Here is an 8,089-nt window from a genome sequence, read left to right as displayed (position 1 = left end):
CCATAAATTTAATTAACATGGTCTATAGATCGGGTTTCTTCTCGATTGGTGGTTTCTCTTTTTGGTAGAAGCCTATGCTAGTTTGTCTATATTTCTCATCCTTTTGCTTCTTATATTCATCATAGGGCAGCCACTCTTTCTTTGGTTTCCTCCAATCTTCATCATACTTGTCCCCACTCGAATAGCAAACTTGAGCTTTCTTGTTTCCATATTCGTCCAAGTTGCAATCTTTTGTCAAATGTGGACCACTACATCTCTCGCAACCAACTCTAATTGCATGAATGGATTGGTCCATTTGTGTTAATCTTCTCTCCATAGTGTTAAGCATTGCCATCACAACAGCTATCTCTTCGGGTTGTGCACCCCCAACTCCCTTAATGACTTCATTCCTTGGATTATGATATTCCCGAGAGTGTTTTGCGAATTCTTCAATTAATTCCTTGACTTCGCCCAGATTTTTCTTTGTAAGTGGTCCTTGAGAATCAAGGAGTTGTCTTGTCATCACGTTTACCCCGTCATAAAATATTGACACCTCCTGTTAAATGTTAAGGTCATGTTGAGGACAATTCCTTAACAACCCTTTGTAACGGTCCCAAGCTTCGTAAAGTGACTCTCCCGCGTTTTGCTCAAAATTGGCTATTGCCTTTTTGAGTTTAGCAATCTTGGATGGTGGACAAAGTTGATCTAGAAACTGATCACACATTTGAGCCCAAGTAGTTACGGTACCGGGTAAGAGTGCTTTTAAACAATCCTTTGCAGCTCCTTTAAAGATAACGGGAAGCATCCTTAGCAAAATGATGTCTCTGTTAATATTTGGGACATTGAAGTAATCAACAATGTCATTCACTTCATCTAAGTGTTTGAATGCATCCTCGTGATCCTTTCCATAGAATGGGATATCCTTTCGTGCGGAAAGGATATGTCCCTTTAGCTCGAATGTGGCAGTGGCAGGGATTGCAGGTTGTACTAAGCTTGGACCAACATCATCTCGAATTCTCTTTCTGTAAGCTCCCATGGACATTTCCTCAATATTTTCCACCTCGTGCCTTGGCTCGTTCTCGGGTTCGCTCGTATGTTCTTTACATTCGGGGTCGGTACCGTACTCAGATTCTGTTTGATCCAAGTGTTCAAGCTTGCTTTTGTTCTTTGAGGATGAACTTGACTCCCCCGTTTTCTTCCCTGATTTCTTTGAAAACACTGATTTGAATTCTCGTAAGGGCGTCTTTTTCTTGTGAATTGCAGACTCGGGATCCTCAAGTGGTGGCACCAACGGTGTGTTTGAGCCTCTGGTCATGAACTCCTGCAGATAATCAATAAAGACAACGTAAAAATGAACTAAAGTAGACAAATAAACTAAAAAATTGAAGAAAACTAAAATTCACAGCTCTCACATCGTGAGCCTATAAACTCAGGTCGCGAGTTCTGTAAAAAAATATAAAACCTACCTGGAAACGAAAAATTAAAAATTGAAAATAGAAAATACAAACTAATACTAAATTTTTTTTTGCTGAAAATAAACTTTTTGCAGGTTTTACCCACAAAAATGATCGATTAACCTAAAGCAAATAAACTAAGTCGTTCCCCGGCAACGGCGCCAAAAACTTGATGTGCACGAAAGTACCCACTAATTTTAATATTTATAACCTAACAAACTTAGACTAACTACGCACTTATAGACAGTGTACCTAGTCAGATTACAGTATAGCTTAGGTTAGTCGGGTGTCGATCACAGGGAACAGTGTTATTAATTTACTATTAAATTAATCTAATTATTAACAAGCTAAAACGGTTTTATTTAATTTTTCAAGTTTAGATGAACTTAATTCTTTAACGATAACTTAATCAATAAACAAAATACTTTTGTTAGTTCGAATCGACTTTCACTCAATGGTTATACATTAGTCAAGACTATTACCGGTGGTTACCAATTTAAGAAGTATTAGCAGCTTAGTTCTAAACCTACTAATTATTAACCAATTCATGTAAATCTATGTGTGGTCACACAATAGTTAACACAAAATCTATTATTAAGTAAAATTGGAGCTATGAAGATTGATTGATCAAAACACAATTACATTCATAATATGAGTTCTCTAACACAGCTTGATTCAATGATTCAATTACTTATCTAAGATTGGTTTGATCTTAGCGCTAAAAAACTAGTGTTCACTTTGTTATTAGGTATTCATATTCATGCAGATTTGTGTTCACTAACTACACAGAACAAGAATTTAAAGTAAGTAAATCATTAACTAAGCATGCTAGGTAAAATCAATCAACACAAGCATATAACAACCAAATAAAGTCAATTCTAATGCATTCAAACCATGAGTTCCAGCTTCATCTAGCTAACAGAAGCAGCTAGATTTAGCTGGACATATTAACAGCTAAACAGTCAAAAGCTATAGTCAAACACATGATAAATGTACCAAGTTTATAAACATAATTATGAACCTCCTCTTCTTTGGTGATGAAAACAGCTTCCAGGTACTCTTCTCCTCTGATTTTTCGTCTTCAGGAACCCCTCTAATCACCCAAAAAGTCCTTTAATTCGTAATGGACGAGGATATATATATATATATATATATATATATATATATATATATATATATATATATATATATATATATATATATATATATATATATATATAGTTCCCCGATTTTCATAATTCACGTCGTGAATAATAATTTATTCACATCGTGAATACAAGATAACCGTGTTCAGCAAGGATTCCTTCACCCTTGTACATATCTTCTAGAACTTAAACTCACGTCGTGAATCTTCCAATTCTCACGACGTGAGAACACTTTTCCCTGATTTTCTTGTCCATTAATCTTTTAACTCCCAAAGTTTCTTCCTTTAACGTTTTTAGACCCTTTTCTTCAAAATGTCTTCTTTTTGGGCTGCAAATAACATTTAAACTCATAAGTACCATTATTCTACACAAATTACCATCTTATATATAAAAATGTACTTAAATATTGCCTAAAAATAGGTATAAATATGGCAATATCAGTAATCTTAGCTACGCTTAATGTAGCCTGAAAGTCCCTCGTATTTCCATCCGAGGCTTAATGTTAAGCATAGAGCATGGTGTTGCATTGAATGTAGCACCATAAGGGTTATTTTTGAAAAAATCACAAAATGTATTAGTGGTTAAGTGGAGTGGGTTCTAGTCATGGAAGGGTAAAAATGGTATTTTACCCCAATGAGGGTAGATATGAACCTAGACCCTTGAGTATGGATTATTACCTTAATTTTTTGCTTGGGTTTTATTGTGTATATGATTAGTGTGAGAAGTTCTAGTATCAGCAACTTGAGTGTAAGATTTATTCGTCTTTAGATTGAGGTGAGTCTTCATACTATACTGTGTAGGGTGCCAATTGTCTTTGTGACTCTTTAATTTGTATGTTGGGTTGGGCTCATTTGTACGTATGTTAGGATGGAACCATGTATGTTGAGTAGGGTCAATTTGCATATTGGGTTGGGTCCATTTGTATGTATGTCTGTCTAGCCTATTTGTATGTTAGGTTGGGCCTATTTGTAAGTATGTAGGGTTAGGCCCATTTGAATGTTGGGTTGGGACCATTACAAGATCAGCAAATTCACAAGCCTCAGAAGACACCAAGAAGCAACTCATTAAACAACTCACCTGGGGGATCAAATTTAGAAGTTGGATGTTGAAGGCTTATTTGTTTGCATTTAACAAATCGAATTGAGGATGGAATGATACCTAGGTTAATGGGTTTTGAGCAAAAGAACATTCCTATGTGCACATGCAAAACCCTAAATCTTTGGATCTAGGTTCCTCTATTGTACATGCAAATTAATCAAAGCTTGTAAACCCTAATCTAGCATACTATAAAAATCGAAATCTACATCAAATACAAGTTAGATGATTACCTTTTGATAGTAGAAAGAATCTTCAACTTCAAGAGCATAGTATCACAAGTGTAATACCTTTAATGACTTACAAACACCAAGGTATGAAGATGATTGAGAAGAGAAGGAATGGAGGCATAATTTCCGATATAGGAACTCTAGGGTTTCTCAGGGTAGCCGAAATCTGAAGCCCTAGGGGTCCTTAAATAGCTGAGTTGCGAGGGTTTCAGTCAAAACCCTAATTGGATAGCTTAGGCCCTAATCAGCTCCAAGAACCTTTTGGAATAGGGCCCTTGGACGATTTCAAGGTGGGCTTCCACCTCAAATTCTTCCACCCCATTAGTCCACAAGATTCACATCCCAAATTCAATTATCTTATAATTGACAATTCGAGTCCCCTTTATTTAATTAATCTCTTTTAGCCACAAATTTAATTCTTAATTAATTCTTGAGCAATATTAATTAAACAATATGATTTCTATTTAAATATATTATTCATATAATATATTAATAACCATAATAACCTCTCTCTCTCTCTCCATAGATCATCATGTCTAGTTACTTTGGTGAAGGCAACCAAAAAGGACCATGCAACAACTGAGTCAAGTACATACAAAATATAGTTATGGACTTCGACACTAATCCAACAGTCTCCCACTTGGATAAGTCTAATAACTATAAATGCAAGTACGACTTCTGGATCCGATTAGCAATCATAGCTCTCAAAAGCCGCTCTCGAACTCTGATCTTATCAGTAACCTGTCCTTTAGATTAGGGATCGTATAGTCCTCCGTTCTCAAGATATCATGCAGACAATTACATGGAACATAGTCAAAGTTTATTGTCTAGCAGTTTGTTTCTCGATCTCAAATTTGTCTGACATAGAACTTAATTGAACTCAGTTTTGACCGGGTCCTACACATAAGTCAAACCAAATCATCGAGGGGTCCAGATATCGCTTTTACCCTCTTAGGATAAAACGAACAGATGAACTTTGACTTATATGTATTTACCATTTATTCATCAAATCATGCACAACAATGTGTTTTATAACATCAAGTTACTGATGCGTTTACACACTATCAATACACAACCAACTTGCAAACAATAAACCATATATCTAGGTTTCAAGACCATATGATATTATCGTCTTGTGATCACTCGTGATAAATTCCATGAAGTGATGCCAGCAAACGTGGGTTTAATCCAATGCTCAAATCTTATTTCATAAGCACTCATGAATGATGCAACAAACTTTTGCTATGTCTAATACACTTTTAGAAAATCTACAAACCAATTCATGAAAGTCTTCATTCATACCTACTTCCAAAGTATAAGAGACTATGGGCTAGTCGAATAATCTTATTATTCAGGAAGTCATAACATGCAAAGTGAAACAATAGGTAAATAATCAACACAAGACAGTAACTTTACACATAAATAATACTCATTTATTTAACATCAAATGTTAATTACAATTTATCTATTACACGTTTCGAAACTATCTAATCTAAACTAACATCGTCCTTCAGCTTAATGCTCATAGCGTGCTGCAAATGCTTAACCCTACTAAGTCCCTTCGTAAGGGGATCTGTTGGGTTATCCTCTGACGATACCCACTTTACTACAAGGAGTTCCTCTTCTACCTGATGTCTAATAAAGTGATATTTCCTGTCGATATGTCGGGATTTGCCATGATCCCTTGGTTCCTTGGTTACGGAAACCGCTCCTTCATTATCACAGAAAATCTCCATAGACTCCTTTATGGCTCGCACAACTCCAAGATCTCCGATGAAGTTCTTCAACCATATCATCTCCTTTGACACTTCTCTTGCCGCAATGTACTCTAATTCGCACGTTAAATTAGTTACGTTCTCCTTCTTGGAACATTTCAAAGTCACTGCTCCTCTATTCAGGGTAAAGACCCAGTCTGACTGAGAACAATAGTTGTCTCGGTTGGTATGAAAACTGGTGTCACTATACCTTCGCACCCTTAAGTCATCACTCCCATCGAGGACTAGAAACCATTCCTTGGTCCTCCGAAGGTACTTAAGAATGTTCTTGGCTACAGTCCAATGTGCTCTGCTAGGGTTCCCTTGATATCTACTGACCATGCTCAAAGTGAAGGCCACATCAGGGTGAGTACAAGTCATAGCATACATGTCGATCCAACTACGGAAGCGTATGGTACTCGGCTCATCTCTGCTATCTCAACTTTGGTGCTCGGGCTTTGAGTCTTACTCAACTTGGCATTGCTTTGGATTGGTAACTCCCCTTTCTTGGAATTCTTCATACTAAAACGTTTTAGTACCTTGTCCAAGTAAGTATTTTGACAAAGTCCTATTAGTCTTTTACTCCTATTAGTCTTTTACTCATGGTCCTCACTATCCTTATTCCCAAAATATAGGCAGCCTCTCCGAGGTCCTTCATAGCGAAACACTTCTCAAGCCACGACTTAACTTCCTGCAGGGTCGGGATGTCGTTTCCTGTGAGTAGTATGTCATCGACATACAATAAGATGAAGATAACTATACTCCCACTGGATTTGACATATACATATGACTCATCCTCGCTACGCAGGAAGCCAAAATCTTTGACTTTCTCGTCGAAACAATGATTCCACCTGCAAGATGCTTGTTTCAGTCCATAGATAGACTTTTCAAGCTTACACACTCTATTAGGATGTTTCGCATCAACAAAACCCTCTGTATGACTCGTGTAAACATCTTCAGCTAACTTCCCATTAAGGAAAGCGGTTTTGACGTCCATATACCATATTTGATAATCATGAAACGCAACTATGGCTAGCATCACCCTAATAGACTTTATCTTCGCAACCGGTGAGAATGTCTCATCATAGTCAACTTTGGGAGTTTGAGTAAAGCCCTTCGTAACCAATCATGCCTTATAAGTGTGCACTTGCTCATCCATGTCGGTCTTCTTCTTGAAGATCCACTTGCACCCGACCGTCTTACGACCTGACACATTTTCAACCAAATACCAAACTGGGTTGTCATACATGGACTGAATCTCGTTGTCCATAGCTTCTTTCCATTTTGTAGACTCCGGGCCTGCCATGGCTTCCTAGTAAATGTTTTGAAACTACTAGAAATTTTTTGAGATTCAATGAACTTTTCAATGGCTTGTTTAAATCTCGATATGCCCTTCAAGTTTGTGATTGGGATACCGATGATCACAAACAAGGTGTGAATAACCATACAAATGTACTTGGTGACCTCGATGTTACAGTCACCAAATCAATGTGTCAGTTAGCCACAAATGCTCCATTGATCTCTGAAAAATATCGAGCCACCCTTTTCCACCTTTTCTAGACCCAAATTAGTGTGTCGGTTAACCACACATGCTCCACTAACGTCTTGACGAGGGTACAAAGTGTAATTTCATGGAATAACATCATTTTCATATTTTTCCTAAAGTAACTAGGATTGAGAATTTTATAAAAACATTTAGTTACTTTATTAATCATTATACTTTTAATGAGGAATGAGTTGCCCTATCCTACCCGTTCGGCTAACGACCCTCCACCAATCAAGGAAGCGGTGGGTGAGAGTGGACACCCATTAAACTACCATTTTATAAGCAGCGACCTTATACCCCCTCTCATAGATCGCCTTTGTGAATGAGGCCTGCTAACGATAAGACTAGCATTTATCTTATACATACAAATAATTATTCTTGTAATATTATACTAGTATAGGGGTGAATTTCAAACTTGTAAAATTCTAGGGTTTGGAATTTAGTTATTTCAAAATGAAACTTTTAATCAAAATTTTAATTTCCAAAATTTGAGGGAAAGTTTTGAAACATTTCAAAACTATCTAGATCAAAATTCAAATAAAACAATTAAATAATTAATTGGTGATTATCTAATTTTGACCTAATTGAATTTCATGCAAGATAATAGATCAAATAATTCAAAAAATTAAGGTTTATCAAATAAGGTATTAATTATCTAATGAAATGATAAATATTTTTTTATTTAACTATGATAATCACATGGAATCAATAAAATTCGGATTTTATTAATTAAAAACATTTTTGGTAATTATCCCAAGTCAAAATAAGCCAAAATCCCAAAAATCCATCTGTCTGATACCCTACTCGCTGAGTCCCTTACAGAACTCACCGAATTAATCATGGGACTCAACGAGTCTGTCAAGTAGATGGCAGGAAAAACGATTTT

The 8,089-nt window shown here is 36.3% G+C and overlaps 1 non-coding gene across 1 annotated transcript; it reads left to right on the top strand.

Moving 5' to 3' along the window:
- The first annotated feature begins 548 nt into the window (after positions 1-548).
- On the top strand, positions 549-655 carry LOC144999058 (small nucleolar RNA R71). Its single transcript, XR_013660584.1, has one exon. It is a non-coding gene; the product is annotated as a small nucleolar RNA R71 (small nucleolar RNA).
- Positions 656-8,089: the final 7,434 nt, after the last annotated feature.

Source organism: Lactuca saligna, chromosome 5, assembly GCF_052625555.1.
Source record: "Lactuca saligna cultivar CGN05327 chromosome 5, ASM5262555v1, whole genome shotgun sequence".
Lineage (NCBI taxonomy): Eukaryota > Viridiplantae > Streptophyta > Magnoliopsida > Asterales > Asteraceae > Lactuca > Lactuca saligna.
This window is presented reverse-complemented; position numbering and strand designations above follow the sequence as displayed.